The following is a 16,886-nucleotide window of genomic DNA, read 5'->3' on the forward strand; positions in this document are numbered from 1 at the left end:
GGGAAAGTTATTTAGCTCCAGAGCCTCAATTTTCTCATCTGTAATATGGGATTAACAAGAACAACTTCCTTGCTGAATTCTTATGAAGATTAAATAAGATAATCCACATAAAGAGCTTGGCCCAGTGCTGAGGACAAAGTAAAGACGTAGAAAACATAGAGACACACATGCACACACACATACACATACACACACACACACACACAAAGACACATTGGTTTTTGTGGTAACATAAAGGCTGTAGTGACCCCATCACAGTGCCTGGTTCATGACAGAGACTACTAACGGGTAGCTAAGATTATCTGGGGGAAACCCCTACTTGGCCAACCCTTCTCTGAAAGAGAGAAAAACCAATGAGATCACAAAAGGAAAGTTCAGAGTCCATCCAAGAACGAGGGTGTGTGCAGAGAGAAGGGTTGCCCCTGCCTCTGCTAATTTAGCAACCTAATTAAGGTCTGTCTGCCTGGAGAAAGCAGAGCTGTGACCTCAGCCCTCCCACCTATTTGGAAAGAATGCTACGAAGGAGTTGTACAAGCAGTGGGCTGGTGATGAAAAGAGCAAACCGGAGATTACTCACTGACCTTTACATTAATTGTTCAACAGGCAGAAGCCCATTAAATACCTGTATTCACATTATGAAGAGCATTGCAGAGCCAAAAAGCGGATTATCCCAAGTGACTTGGTCGAGAAATGAAAGCTGCAGATCCTGGGCCATGGCAGACCATCCCCGTAAATGAGGAGACATAACAGGGACAGAGGGGCATGGCTGGAAGCCTTGGGGTAGTGTTTTGTTGGTTTGGGGATTCCTTCAATAATAAACTACAGGAATCTTTTTTCCCCCCATCAGAGTCCTTGGTATCCCCACAGTGTCGCAGATGATCTGCCTAGTAAGGATTTGCAGGGGGAAGCATTTACAGACTATTATTTTCTCCTCCCACCAGGACGGACGTGCACGTTAACAGCTGCTGGCGACCGCTCCTCCCAAGCCACAGGCTGCAATGCGGCTGCTACGCACTGCAGGGCTATGCCCCAGTCTTTACAGGGAGGGGATTAAAATTGGTTCCCTTCTTCACACTTTCTGTCTCCGTTTCTCAGCCTCTGAGGAATGGTATTTGTTGACCTTGGAGGGCAAGGCTAAAGAGTCTCCCACTGGGAGAAAATAGGAAGTCAGGCCCTCTCTCGGGAGGCCACCTGCTCCTGCTACCTAATCATTCCCAGGTGACTAGGGATGACACACAGATTCTGCAAGGTGAGTGTCCTGGCATGGCCTGGGAGTGAAGACAGGGCTCATGATGGCAGCTGTACAATGTCAAGCCCACATCTCTGAACATGCCGGGATTGGGAAGGCCTGGGAAGCCACAGGTGCTTGCTTCAAGACCCGGATCCTCCAAGAGCTTGTGCACCTCACAGAACAACAACAACAATGAAACCTTGGGTCTCAGATTTCTCACCTGTAAAATGGGTATGCGGAGAATAGTACGAGTTTAACTTACCTATTACCTGAGCATGGAAGTTTGTAAACATTTAAGTCCTCCAAAATGTAGGCTGTGTTTTGGCATTTTCATTATTATTGATATTATTTTACAAAAAGGAGAAATGAGGGCCAAATCAGGCATCCCCACCTGGTGACTGAGCTGGGCATGGGATTCAGAGCATCAGGACATGGCAGGGTTGCCAAGTTACTTGGGGAAGAGCCCCGTTTGGCCCCAGACTCCACCCCAATCCCACCTTCCCTCTGCATTGTAATAGGAGAACTTGAGAATGCGTCAAAATCACCCAGACGGCTTGTTACAACAGATTGCTGGGCTCCTCCACCAGGGATTCCAATCTAGTAGGTCCAGGTTGAGGCCTGAAAATATGCATTTCTAAGTTCCCAGGTGCTGCTGGTGCAGGAACCACACTTTGAGAATCACTAGAACATGGCTTCTTTGGTGGGGTGGGAAATTAGCCAGCTGAAGAAGTTTACCTTTACAACTTGGTCTAAACAAGTACCATGCTCACAAACAGTTTCGCCATGCCTCACTTCCAGAAGCCCAAGAGAAGGTGAGATGTCCTGGGCTTAGCTCAAAGGTCCTCCTTCCCTCCCTAGCTGTGTGGCCTAGATTGAGTCAAGTCCCTTCTCAGAGGCCCAACTACCCATCCATGCAATGCAGATCATGCCTCTCTTGCCTTCTTATGTTCTAGAAACATCTCTACAAAGGCAAAACAATATTATAGATTTTCCTGGGTCCCCAAGTCCAACTCTGGGCTGGGAGACCTCGCCAGCTCCACTCAGAACACTCACTCCCAGCTACAATTAGTGCAAAATGGGAATGGAGGAGCTTTAAAGAGAACCAGACTCTGTTTTTCAGCTGCTGTGCCTCGGTCACATCTTGGAACCCGTCCTTCTCCTCTCCCTCCCTCGGCAGCAAGAATCACGACCCCTGAGAGATTCAGACAAGCCAAGTGGGAGCGGCATCCAGGGAGTGGTTTTTCAGCCCTCCCTCAACATCCCAGGAGAGCCTGGCAGCAGCTGCAAACCCCTGGCTGCAGGAGTGGGGAAGCTGTGACGGCTGTGAGCCTTGAAGGTAGCAGAGGGCAAGTGACCATATTACTGGAAGCTCATCTGCTCTCTGCGAGCACATGAAAAAGCCCAAGCAGAAGCCTCCGTGGGCCAAAGTGTCTTCCCCAAATGTGCAAATGGACCTTTTTCTGGGATGTGGAAATACTCAGGTGCTCAGAAGAAAATAGCCTTGGCTCATTCTTGTTGTCTTCAGGGTGAAAGAATTCTGACACCAATACCTGTGCTTAGCCCTGGGTAGGGTGGTGAGTGCTGGAAAGGAGCTGAAGGAGGAATGGGAAATAAGCACAGATTTTATTCGACCATAAATTCTCCCCCAGGAGAGGACTGGTTCCTCGTCATGAGGATAAGAAGCTCCACAAGGTAACCAGGGAGCTTTGGCAGAGACTGGCTGGATTTGGGCCAAACCCATAAGGCAAATTACTTCCATGTGGACAACCCCATGCATCAACAAGACTGGAGACTCCAGAATACCATATGAGCAGCTTCTTTCACTGAACTTACCGAGGAAACAGTAGGGCAAAGGGAATTAACTTGCATCCTATGTATTCAACACCTACTGTGTGTTCAACACTTGATTCTCATCATAACCCTGAGAGACTGAGAGATAAGTGTTATTACACCCCTTTCACAGATGAGAAAACAGAGGCGGGGGTAACTTGCCAAATTCACAGAGGTAAAATGCGGCCAAAGAAGGACTCTCTTATTTATGACTCCCAAACCCATGTTCTTTCCTTTACCTTACGCTGCCTTCGCTCTGTCTTCCCAGCTTTATGGCCACTAAAATGATCCAGTCCACAGATGCTTAACCCTCCATCTTCCACTACTCAACTTTCCCTCACTCTGCTCATCCTGGAATTCTACGACAGCATCTTCCCAAGGGCGAGGGCAGGAGCCCCCGCTGGAAGCCTTACAGAACAGACAAAGCCCTGGGGAGAAGAGTGTATCTGGGGACAGAGTGCGGGAGGAACAGCCTCTGCTCAAGCCCTGGGGAATGACTGGAGTGAGCCATTTCACTTCTGACGTCCACGCGTCTATTTGGGTCCCTGCTTCTGCATGCTTTCAGCTCACACAGTGCTGTTCAGAGCTGCCTCTGGTGAAGCTATCTGACCCACACGCCAAAAAGTGATGGATTTTCCTAAGAGGAGAGGGCATCAATCTCCTTTTACTGCCTGGCTGGCTGGCCCAGCAGAGTCTGGGTCACAAGGCTCAGACATGGAGACACTGGAAGGGGAGGCAGGAAGGGGGATGAATACCCCAGGCCGTGGGAAGACCTCCCAATCTCCAACAAAAAAGGGGCTACTGGAGAAAGCAGGGGGCTGCTATATAACGGGAAGGGTTATTTGGGAAATTAAAAGAGTTCCTGGGACCTTCTGGCCTGGCTTTTCCCTAATTCCTTTTTGTGAGACAGCCACCAACTGGGGTCCACCAGAGGAAGCCACCTGTAGATCTTCTTGTTCCCACAAGACAACCGGTTCATCTGACACAAGAACAGAATCAAGATTTCTGTGTTTTAGTGGCTGCTCCAAGAATTCTTTCTCTGTAGTGGGGACCAAGATAACTATTCCATATGTGTGGGATTCACTTCTGGGAGGTCTTCCAGGCCTGCAGCAAGCATGACCTAGAGCAGAATCTCTAATCCATTGAGGTCACTGGTCACCTCTGGACAGAAAACCTCAGAGCCCTGAGAGGTCAGTGGGCAGGCAGGGGTTATCCCTCGTCCTACCTCTGTTCCCCTTGGCTGCCCTGTGGGGCGGGAGGGGAAGTATACACAGAGCCGCTGGATACACTGACATCACTGGACACAGAGGTGACCACTGTCAGCTTCACCTCCCTGTTCTGGGAGAATGAGGGCAGGGAGGTGGCAGGCATAAACTGCTCAGCCCTGCTGACCAGGGAGGAAGAGGGAACAAAAAATCTGCCCCAAATGGCACTCCTGAAAGAGTGAAGACTGGGAAAAAAACAAAAAAAAAACAGATCTCTATTGAAATCCTGACCCTCTTACTTACTAATTGAATCCTATCCTCTCCGCACCTCTAGTTCCTTATCTGTAGAATGGGAACATGGATATTGACTTGGCAGAACTGTTCAGAGGATGATTTAAAATGTTTAGATAATAAAGATAATATAAAATATCCAAAATATATTAGACATTTAACAGATGTTTTTCTTTCCTTTCCGATTTTCATTTCAACTAGGAGCTCAACACCTATCTTGCAAATAAAATCGTGGCTTGGAAAGAAATGTGGAGAAGGATGATGATTTTCTCCTAAAATAAAACGGCACGCGCTTGCCCAGGAGTAAGCTGGCCCTGGCTCAGAGGTCATCAGCTCTGTCAACGGCTGCCACCACCATGCCTGACCTCCTCCTCCTTCAGAGGCCAAAACAGTTTGCGGAAGGAGGTTGGTCAGACAGTGGAATAAAGACATCAAAAGGCAGAGACAGCCACCTACTCAAGATTGGTATTGATCAGTAGAGAGGAACCCGATTTCCCAGGGTCGGTGGTTATAAATAACAGTTATCCTGCTGTATGCCAAGCAGCAAATTCGGTCCCCAAAGGTGAGTGTGTGCGCTCAGTCACACTCAGATTGCCTTAACAGAAACTTGTTTGCCACCTCGGTGCTTTGGCTAATTATTGTCTTGGGGACCATGTGTGTGGACAGGACTGAGACAGTCCTTCTGTGAAGGTGTTGACTTAAGAGGCTCAGAAGCAGTCCCCTGCCACGGCCAGCAGCCCTGAGGGCTGGCCCCTGGTAGGAGCTCCTAACCATCCTGCCCTCCCCTCTTCCCTGGCTCATGTTGACACTCAGTTCCTAACTAGTTCCTGTCCTCATCACTGAGACCTCCCAGATCTTTCCCTTGTGGATTCCATCTCGCTCTGCACTGCTCCTTTAGCTTATTGTTATCCCTTTGCGCCCTTATTTATAATAAAAATAACTGCCATCAGTTGAGCACTTATCCTGAGCCAGACACCAGGCTGAGCACATGATATCTTTACAGCTCTGTCTTTTGTGGGTTTTTTGTTTGTTTGTTTGTTTTTTGAGATGGAGTCTCGCTCTATCACCCAGACTGGAGTGCAGTGGCACAATCTGGGCTCACTGCAACCTCTGCCGCCCAAGTTCAAGCAATTCTGCCTCAGCCTCCTGAGTAGCTGGGATTTCAGGTGCGTGCCAACACACCTGGTGAATTTTTGTGCTTTTAGTAGAAATGGCATTTCACCATGCTGGCCAGACTGGTCTCAAACTCCTGCCCTCAGGTGATTCATCTGCCTCAGCCTCCCAAAGTGCTAGGATTACAGGCGTGAGCCACCGTGCCCGGCCCTACAACTCTCTTAAACACAATATGTTGCTGTCCCCGTGCTACAGATGAGGGGGCTGAAGCTCAAGGTGGTTAAGTAACTTGCCCAAGATCCCCTAGCTGTTAGAGGTGTCCTGTGGGACTCTAAAGGCTGGGCTGAGCAGACTGTGCCACCTTGACATCCTTTAATCATGACAGCCCCCTTCAACCCCTGCAATCCCTACTTCAGAGAGAGGCTCTGCTTTCTGCACTGGCATCAGTACTTAGTAAAAACCAGTAACATCTGTAAAGAGAGAGTGTGTCACTTTATCCTGGAACCTATTCTTGCTACCCTTGATTGCCACCACCTAAGCTCAATGTGAGCCAGCAGGATGACATTTGAAGATAAAGCCAGCACCAGAATGCAGAAATCCAAGACCTTGCTGCCCCACCCAGAAACAGAGTTTCCAGGACCTCAGGCTCACCCATTACAAGGTGAGTCCTGAGTGTGAATACACACAGGAGGAAGGAGGGAGATTCTTGGCAGGAGAAGGGGGAAGAGGAAACAGGGAGAGGAAGGGAGGATCTGTGAGAAGCGCGTGTTTTCTCTGCACTAACCAGACCCTAGGGTCTCTGGCTGCCAAAAAGGCTCAGAAGAAAACATTAATTCAATACCACATGTTTAATTACACATGAAATGGAATGTCTTTAAATGGAAAAGAAAAACATTCCTGGAGCTCCAACTCTGGGTGTTTGAAGTGGCAGGAGGGAGAAAGAGGGCCAGCTTTGAACCTTTGAGGGGGAAGGAGACCACCAAGAGGGCAGGGCCCTGCCTGAGCTCAAGATATAAATTTCTGCCAGCCCTGAAAGAACTGCCCTCACACTTTCTCCTGGCCTCCTGGCTGGGTCTCACCTCACGCCTTCTATGAATGGCAAGCAAGAGGAGCTAACTGCATAAGGTATTGCATAACAGCATAGCCAGGCAAACATGTGCCCTGGCCAGCTACAAGCCCTTTGTAGGGGTCTCCAGCCAACCCAGTCAGTTCTCCACTTGGACAGAAGAGTAGAGCATGGCTAAACTATTCAAACCACCACTCCTGCAGAGCCATCCCTGAATGATTTATAGACTAGGAGAAAAAAGAGGATCTCCTGGTTTCCTGTAAAGGACCTTTCTAAGAGAAGACATTTTGAAGGCTGGAGATCTAAGACAAAAACACTGCAGAATTTTTTTAGAGGTCTAGAATTTAAAAATTAGTAATCAAGTCCAGGTGTGGTGGCTCACGCCTGTAATCCCAGCACTTTGGGAGGCCGAGGCAGGTGGATCACTTGAGGTCAGGAGTTCAAGACCAGCCTGGCTAACATGGTGAAACCCCAGCTCTGCCAAAAATACAAAAATTATCCACACTCAGTGCCGTGTGCTTATAATCCCAGCTACTTGGGAGGCTGAAGCAGGAGAATCGCTTGAACCTGGGAGGCGGAGATTGTGGTGAGCTGATATTGCGCCACTGCACTCCAGCCTGGGCGACAGAGCAAGACTCCATCTCAAAAATAAACAAATAAATAAAAAAATAAAAATGATTAGTCAAATGGGGTAACAATGACTTGGGAACATCCAGGTTGAATGACCACCAGTCCTGATTGTTGCTGTTGCTGCCCTGGGGCCAGGTTGGCTCAGGATTTTTTACCTAAGAGCAAGAACCTGGATTTTTCTGCTGGCCAGTCCATGCCTCATCCCTAGGCCTTCTCTGGATTAGGGCTTCCCTCACACATTCTTTTCAGAGTTTGACATCTTTGCAAAGAGGCTTTGAAGGGTACTGGCAGTTGCACAAGTCAAAAGGCCAAAAGTCAAAAGGCATGTGTTGCTCAAGCTCATAGGCTGGGCCTAGCACAGGGCCTGAGACCAAGTAGGTACCCACTAACTATATGATGAATGGGCAAATAAATTAAAACTCCCCCTGAAGCACTGCTAGAGACTTTAGCAGGGAAAACACTGCAAAGAGGAAGGAAGAAGGGAATCTGGGGGAGTGGCAAAAAGAAAGGAAAGATGAGTGACAATGGGAAAAGAGCCAGGAAGTTCCTAAGAACAGACTTATTTATGTACTGGCTCCGAGAATGGCCCGAGGAACCAAGATCGTATTGAACCAGGAAAGTACTGAGACCCACATCCTAACCCTCAGTCTCCGGCTCCCTAGACTTCTAAACAAAGTGCCTCTGTGGTCAGCTCTGAAGAAGCTCAGCGAACAGCAGGTCCCACTCTGGGGCACGTGTACACCCTTAGGCTAGAGGTAGCAGTCTAGGACACGGAGACACTGTGTTCCCACCAAGATGAACATATAAATAAGACACCCTGCTGTTTCTGGAAGCAGTGAAGAGACAGGATCAGCAGAGGACTGTCTGTTCTGGGGCAATTTCCAGCTCACGTTTCCTGACACAAGAAGTTCAGAAGCTGAGGCTGAAGTTCAGAAGTGTCCCTGCTCCCCAGTGCTACCCCACTGTGCTCTACCGCCATGAGCTCAGACATCAACCAACACCCAGGCTCGCAACATCAGCCTCCCTAACCACAGTACGCCTGCCCTTTCATACCCATTTCCTGGTCTCTATATTCTGTTGGCCTTTCCCCTGGCAAGAGTGCCTCTGGCTCTCATTAAGCAGTGACTGCTTGAGCCAAGAATAAAGAGAAAAAAGAACTCCCCAAGGACAGCCATCTGGAATTGAGAAGTTAGGTGCTGAAAGATGAATCTCAGGCTCTGACTGAGAATCTGTCCCTCCGACAACTTGCTGGGCCCCCTCCTTCCTCTGCCTCTTCTGGCTTGACAAATCCTCTTCAAAGTGCCCATATGAGGGTCACATCCCACCTCTCAATCTCCCCAGAGGCCCTTCCTTTCCAGCTACTACCCAGGAATGCTGCCTTGGCCTCTCATTCCTGGCATCTGACTCTGTCCCCAAAGCCCTCCCTGTGATGTCATGTTCTCACCAGAACACACAGAGCACAATGTGCTAAAGGCTGTCCCTTCCAGCACCAGTACTCTGGGCCGAGACATAGGCTGCAGGGCACTGGAGCCATGAGATGTAGCTCCACGCTGAAAGTCTTGAGGTCAGGAAGAGAAACACCTGTGAGGACCACAGGGTGAACCGTAGAAGGGGAGACCAGAGGATCCCAGTCACCCATTCGCGGGACACACCATTGGCCTTGACAACTACCCACAACCATGGGTCCAAGATACAACTGAGCTGCTTCAGGCAGGAGAGGGAGAAAGAGCATCATTTGATCTGTAAAAGAGAGGCAGCAGCACCCCCCAAAATACAACAGACACAAAGAAAAGAAGAAAGGACAGGAAGGGGACCTTGGGAGCAAACACCAGGATCAGAGTAAGGGGACTGAGAAAGAACATGGCTTTGGAATGAGGCAGAACTGGGTATAAATTCACACTCAAGGACACATCCTCAGAGGCCGCATTTGGCAATTTACTAAACCAGTCTCAAATGTTGTTTTCATGAGCGAAATTAAGAAAATATCCACCTCATTGACTTGCCACGAGGATTCAGTGAAATTATGTGTACAGTCATACATTTGGAGCACGTCAAAGGAGCTAATGCCCATAAAAGTTCGGGAAGGAATAAGCCAATTTCTTCCTCTCACCTGCTCTCTGCTCAAACCTGCAAGGATTCTCCCTGATTATTGTTACTGTTACTATTAAAGTGCTTACTGCATGGAGTTTTGATATCTTTAAATGAAGAGATTAAGTGTTTAAAACAGTTGGGAGGCACACAGTAGTTGCTCAGTAGGCCTTAACATAGAGTATCCATGTCTTCAGGGCAGTTTTTAGTCTGATATTTGAGAATTCTGATAACCTGGCCCAAATCCCCAGGCTTCATCCTCACAAATGCGTTAAATAGATCCAACAGATGGACAGGCTGGCCATCCAGTGTCCTCCGAGCAACCATGTGAGCTCGTGCTGTGCATCTGTGTCCTAGCTTTCCTCCATCTGGGGTACCCATCCCCACTTCCACTAGTAGAAATCAACCCAATCCCCAACACGGGAAATAATCCTGTGTTATCCGTAAGATCATCTCCTGATCTTCTCTTTCTCTCCTCAGAATGTCTATTACTTATGCAAAAGTAGGTGTCCTGGGACCATCTCTGCTTATTTTGTTGCCCCCTACATAAGCTCACCTCGGCAGCTCAGAGAAAACCAGCTCAAAACAATCTTGCTGCCTAACTAGAGAGAGTAAGTGGTGTTGGCAAAGACCAACATTCAATTCTTATGTGATAGAATTTAGTTATACTGAGGCATAAAATTCCAGTTCATTTGTGGACACAGGCCAAGCCTTTAGACTTCCTACATTCACCAGGTTCCAGAAGAAAAGCTTGCTGGCCTGAAGAAGTCTGTTTACCCTCATTCTTTACCCTAGCAATGAACTTACTGATGGAAAGGATTTTAGTTAATGCACAAAGGACCCTAGGAAATGAACAGGTCACCCAGCGAGGCCTTCCACAGAGACTTGGGAGGCCTTTCTGTGGAAAAGCCTAACTTTACTCTTGCTTAAAGCAGAAGGCTCAGACACCAGAGAGAAGGTGATGCCCTGCTTCTGAAGGGAATGGAAGGCAGGCCCGGAGTCCACGGAAATGTAGAAACTAGTATCCCCATGTGGGGTCCTTAACCCTAAGGGTCTTTCTTCAAGAAAGACTTGGCTGGGTGTGGTGGCTCACGCCTGTAATCCCAGCACTTTGGGAGGCTGAGGCAGGTAGATCACCTGAGGTCAGGAGTTTGAGACCAGCCTGGCCAATATAGTGAAAGCACGTTTCCACTAAAAATACAAAAATTAGCCAGGCGTGGTGGCACGCACCTGTAATCCTAGCTACTCAGGAAGCTGAGGTGGGAGAATCGCTTGAACTCGGGAGGAGGAGGTTGCAGTGAATGGAGATGGTGCCACTGCACTCCAGGCTGGGCAACAGAGCAAGATTCCATTTCAAAAGAAAGAAAAGAAAAGAAAGAAAAGAAAAGGAAGGAGAAAGAAAGAAAAGGAAGGAGAAAGAAGGAAAAGAGAAAGAAAGAGAGAAAGAAAGAAGAAGAGAAAGAAAGAAAAAGAAAAGAAAGAAAGACTCCTCTTTCCTCTTCTTCCTAAAGTGCTTAAAATCCAGTCTAGTCGTGAGCTCCTAGGACACACACGTGCCCCCCATGAAAGGGCTCTTGCCCTTGCACAGCGGGGAAGCTCCCTTGGGCAGCTCTGGTTGCCCCATTGGGGCTTCCTGTCTTCCCTCAGGTGTGCAGAGGGGCGCTAGTGATCAGCCTCCCTGCAAACCCCGACCTCCTCTTCCTGCCCCAGGGACAGACAGCTCCCTGTGCCTCCCTAACTCAGCCCAGCTCCCACAGGCTTCCTCTAGAGCCCTTGGTGATACAAAGTTATCTTGGCTGCTAGCTCACCCTGTGCGCACTCCATTATTCCCGGCACCATCTCCTTCCGCGTGACCTCTGCATTTGGACACCGTTTCCATCAGACTCTTTTGGAAGTCTCTGAAGCCCACCCTCCGCAGACTGAGGAGACTGTCCGGGAGTCCCGAGAGTTCACGCTGGGCCCCTTTCAAGGTATATGTTCCCATTCCCCACTCCCACTCCCGGAGCCAGGGCTTCTGCCAGGCACCCTTGCCTTTCCTGCCCTACCCCCGCCGCCCTCTCCAAGCCTCTCGCTCTGGCCCTCACCCTGTAGCTGATGGGGAACAAGGTCGGAGGCCAGGGCCTGCGAGTCCCAGCCACGCCGGCCCTCCGCGTGGGCAGCCAGAGCTCAGCGCAGCCAGTAGATTCGTTCCGCAAGGCCTCCGCGATCCCAGATCCATGCTTCCCCCTGTCGAAGCCCACTCACTCTGCCAGGTGTTTTCCCACCACATCCTCTGAGCTGACTTCCAAGAGTTTCCCCCACACCAGATGTTAAACGCACTGGCCGGTGGTTTTCTGGCCTGTCTCCTGAACCTCTCCCACCCTATAATTCTATAGAAAACAACAAAAGAAAACCAAAGAAAAAGAACTGGTGGAATTACCAGTGCCCCTATCTGACCCCTGGAATCCCTCCCCTGGCTTGGGGGTCTTGGATCAGGTCCATTTGTGTTCACCAAGCTCCGAGTTTGCTGCCTTTCGGGCACTAGCTAAAGTCATCAGCAAACACTTACATGGATGGTGCTTTGAACCAGAAGACGAGTCTTTATCGTTTTCCTGGTACTGACAGAAACTGAGTCACACAGAGAAGTGGGAGGTTTCAATGATGTCAATGTTATTTGTTCTTACTAGTCTCTGGAAAGATCCCAGACATTGGAGGTCAAGTGGTTTCTGGGACTGATGGTCAGTGGAAAATAGAGAAGGGAGAAATCTTCACTGAATATCCTAGACCTGTGCAGCTAATGAATGGCCACCTCTTATTGATAGGCCTGGACCTCTTTGGATGGCCCCAGAAGAACCAAGGTGAGGTCTCTGGGGCATCAGCCTCAGGGACCCACATCAAACACACTCAGGAGCCCCAAAAGGAGCCATCCTTCCATGCTCCGCAGAAGGACCCCAACTCCCCTTTCTTATCAGCCTCGGGGACGTTTCCTCTCTGCTTTTTCAGAAGAAATTGCTGCTTGATATGGTGACATCTACACATTGTCTGCATGCTGTGGCCTCCTTGGGAATAGACCACTCTACTTTCTCTGCTTTCCCTGGGAACGAGCTCTTTCTAGCCCCTTGCCCACCTGCCCCTCCTTCATGAGGGTTATTGACCTCCACCGCCAGCCTGTTCTTTGCTGCCTTCTGCAGCTGCTCTGCTCCTGCCAGACCTTTTCAGTGTGTGTGTGTGTGTGTGTGTGTGTGTGTGTGTGTATGCATACATTTTGTCTCTGAAATAGATCTTTATTGTAGGCTCTGTGGGCAGATGTGAATGGGTCCTTGAGCCTCCACTGTGCAGGGTTCAGGCAGGGCCCATGGCCTGGGTTGCCATCCCTCTCCTGCCAGCTCTCTGAGATGCCAGCCCTTGGGCTGTCTTTGTACAGTCCTACAAATTCCAACTGGGGACATATGTGAGATGAGGTGTTTCCCACACCAGCTCTTTACCCTAGAAACTAGCCCTTTCCCTCTATGTCTCTTCTCTGAGTACTCACTCATTTTCCCATTTTCAGTACCAAAAGTATGGAGGCTGAACGACCAGACAGCTATACCTCCTGCCTCCTGCAAATGTGTTTTGTGTCAATTACACATGGATATTCTCCTGTATAACTTCCCCTTATCTGTGAGATTTTGGAGCAAACATATGTGAATCTCCAGTTACTCCAGGTCATGACTTAGGCAGAATGAGTTAGGAAATCCAAGTTATTAAATCAGGAAGAAATTAAATATTTGGATGGAAGATCAGTCATAGGAAAAAAAAATATTATCTGCAACAGAGCAAAACCACTTGATAAATGTTTCATTGAAGAGACTTCCCCCAGAAAAGTTTCTAGCCAGCCAGGGTTTGGGAAATGGAATTTGCTGTTCAGTGCCCATGGTTACTAATTGAACATGTGTGAAAAACCATGTCATCTTTTCACCTGATGTGCTGTCTACACTGTTTTCATTTAGTGGATGCTAAAAATAAACAGATCAATAAATAAAATCATCTATAAGTGCATCCATAAATTCCCTGACAGCCACAGTGTCTGTCTTTTTTAGTAAGTCCTTTCATTTCTCATGCACAAGTTGCACAATTCTTTGGCCATAGATTTCCCAGGAGTGTGGTAAGGAGCAGTGTGAACTATGAGATGGGGCACTCCCAGCTCTGCTACTAACTAGCTGTGTGACACCAGACATCTTACTCAACCTCTCTGACATGACATTGCATTTGGGAAGTGTGATCTACTGCTAACATTTGTAAGCAAATGAGTTAATATTCATCTGTAAACCCCTTAGCATAGTATCAGGCATGGAGTGCATGCTAAGACTAAGATTCATTTCTGCTCTGTTACCCGAGGCTGCTCAGTTTGAGCTGTCTTGTGCCCGTGGACACGGAGACAAGTATAAATTCAAAGGTCCTCCCTCCTTTAATAACACACCTACTCCACCTGCCCACCTGAAGCAGGAATTTGTCTGCAGAGGTTCCGCCTGCCACTTTGAGCTATAGAGAACTCTGATTGCCCCAGGCCATAGGTGTTTAACTGGGGCCTTTGCTCAGCTTACAGAGGCTGTTTGTTATCTGCTGCACGCTACAGAGGGTCAGGAGATTTGGGGACACGGCATGGCTCAGGGAACCTGGAGGGCAGCCGACAACAAATGATAAACTCACAGCAGGTGGAAGGCACACACAGTGACCTTGCTGAGTGCCTTTCACATTGGCATAGAGAGCCCTACGAGTGGTTGAATGGGATTGCAGCAAGTGAATAGCTCTGTGCCTGGGTCTTAACTGAGAAGAGGATGAAGAGATCTAGAAATGTTCACCTACACCAACGCCTGTGAGTAACCCTTGCTCCAACTTGCCAACAGGCACAACCACTGGCCCCATTCCAGCCCCCTGCCTAGTGGTACTGGGCAGAAAAGAGGCCAGTTCAACAAAGAAGATCGTTGTTGACAGTGATGGAAACTAAGGTGCCAACCAGGGCTCTACCACTTATTTGCTGAGGGGTCACATGTTGGTTCAATCCTTTTCATATTCAACAAATATGCATTAAACTTTATAGTGTGTGTCAGGAACTGGGTTAGGGTCTCCAGCAAGGAATAAGAGACTCTTCTGGTCCTCCTGGGGCTCATTGGTCTAGAGAAGAGGATAGATGAGTCACCCAGGAAATTTGAATACATTGTAATAAGCCCCGTGGTGGGACAAGGAGGGGACCCTTGGGGTACTGGGAAGGTGCGTGTATCTAGATCTGGAGGGGTCAGGGTAGACTATCTACTCTCCCTGGGCCTCCATTTCTTTGTGTATAAATGGGAGAATATATGGAAAAATGACTTGCAAGCAACAGTCAGATGGAAACTGCTTTTTCATCTTCCAACAATAGCAATAAAAATGTAAAAGTGCCCAAATAACATACTGCAAGTTACTCCAGGTACATACAAAGTATGCTGTTCTGGTTTTTGTTGTTGTTGTTGTTGTTGTTTGAGACGGAGTCACTCTGTCACCCAGGCTGGAGTGCAATGGCACAATCTCGGCTCACTGAACCTTTGCCTCCCAGGTTCAAGTGTTTCTCCTGCCTCAGCCTCCCGAGTAGCTGAGATTATAGGGATGTGCCACCACACCCAGCTAATGTTTGTATTTTTAGTAGAGACGGGGTTTCACCATGTTGGCCAGGCTGGTCTCAAATTCCTGACCTCAGGTGATCCACCCGCCTCAGCCTCCCAAAGTGCTAGGATTACAGGTGTGAGCCACCACGCCCAGCCTTTTTTCTTTTTTGAGATGGAGTCTTGCTGTGTTGCCCAGGCTGGAGTGCAGTGGTGCAATCTTGGCTCACGGCAACTCCCACCTCCTGGGTTCAAGCAATTCTCCCTGCTTCAGCCTCCTGAGTAGCTGGGACTACAGGCGCCCACCATGCCCGGCTAATTTTTGTATTTTTTAGTAGAGATGGGGTTTTGCCATGTTAGCCAGGCTAGTCTCGAACTCCTGACCTCAGGTGATCCACTCGCCTCAGCCTCCCAAAGTGCTGGGATTACAGGTGTGAGCCACGCTGCTCTGTTTTTTAAGGCAGGGGTGGGGTAGTCATTTAGGGAAACACTGTCCAGAAAAGCCCACCTTGTTCTGGTTATCATTTATCAATTCTCAGGGCCGTAACTAAGACATCTCTGCACTGGGGGCGGAGCAGTGAGTTGTATTGCCTCCTCACCCAATCGTCTTAGCTCCAGCCAATCCCACTCAACATGACCCATGGAGCCAGACTGTCTGGGATCAAATCCAGCCTACACCAATCATTTCACTCTGACATCTTAGAAAAGTTACCTAACATTTCTGGTCCTCAGTTTCCTTAGCTGTAAAATGGTATAATAATACTCGAACCTGCCTCATAGAATTGTTTTGTGTACAAATGTGTTAGCATGTGTAAAACACTTAGAAAAAATAGCTATTAGGTAAGCATCAAGTCTCAGCTATCATCACCATGGCAATTGTCTTCATATAATTATCACCAAGAAGTTCATTATTATGATGCCTACAGTCCCACAGCAGGAGCATCTACACACTACATCCCTGTGGGACGTTGTGTTGCGTCATTAAGAGATTGGGCTGGACTCCAACCCAGGTTCCACTGCCCCAGCTGTGTAACCTCTTTGAGCCTCAATCTCCTCATCTGCAAAATGGACTCATAAGATGTCCTATAGCACAGTGTTGTGGTAGGATTGCATAAGATCCTATATGGAAATCAGTTGGCACAGTGCATGGGGAAAAAAAGAAGCTCTTGGAAAATAGAGTGGCTATACTATAATTAGGTTAACACAGAGGAAACAAATGTTGTGCACTGTGAATCCAACTGTAGTCACTTCTGTAAGGTGGGGTGACAGGCTTCACAGAAGTGAGAAATAAGTCTTTTTACTGCTGCCTCTGCCTCTCAGAGACTATGAAAGAGGACTGAATCATTTTAAGCTTCTACCAGTTCTTTGTGCTGCTGGAAGTTACACCTGAAGTCGATGGCCCATTGTTTAGCAGAGCACATTAATTAGTCTGTGTAAATTCAAAAGTAGGCTCAACCTGGGAAAGGAAAGAACTAAATTGCTCTGGACCTTAGAGTGTGGTGGCTGAATTTCCCCGAGGAGAGGAGCTATGAGTGAAGGGAACTCAGGTGACTTAGGAGAGAACAAAAGGGAGCCTATAAGCTTGGGGGTGGCCTGTTGGTGGGGTGGCTGGAGGTCTTTTAGAGCAGAAATGTCTAACGTGTATTATATGGGAGTTTGTGTTGATTAATCATAAACTTCCCACGTAATGCTAAAATTATAGCAAAAGCCGCTCCACACACAATTCCACAAATTAGTGATTTCAGGGGCATAAAATACTCCATAAAAGACGTGTTTCACATACAGGATGAAGAGTCAGAAGAGCAGTGGCATATATAGGATGCTTAGTCTGTCTG

At 48.3% G+C, this 16,886-nt stretch overlaps 1 protein-coding gene across 6 annotated transcripts in view; it reads right to left on the bottom strand.

The window, feature by feature from the left end:
• The window catches only part of NTRK3 (neurotrophic receptor tyrosine kinase 3), a 388,853-nt gene that overhangs the window by 66,249 nt on the left and 305,718 nt on the right, over positions 1–16,886 (bottom strand). The window lies entirely within an intron of this gene.

The sequence above is a fragment of the Pongo pygmaeus genome, chromosome 16 (genome assembly GCF_028885625.2).
Source record: "Pongo pygmaeus isolate AG05252 chromosome 16, NHGRI_mPonPyg2-v2.0_pri, whole genome shotgun sequence".
Classification (NCBI taxonomy): Eukaryota; Metazoa; Chordata; class Mammalia; order Primates; family Hominidae; genus Pongo; species Pongo pygmaeus.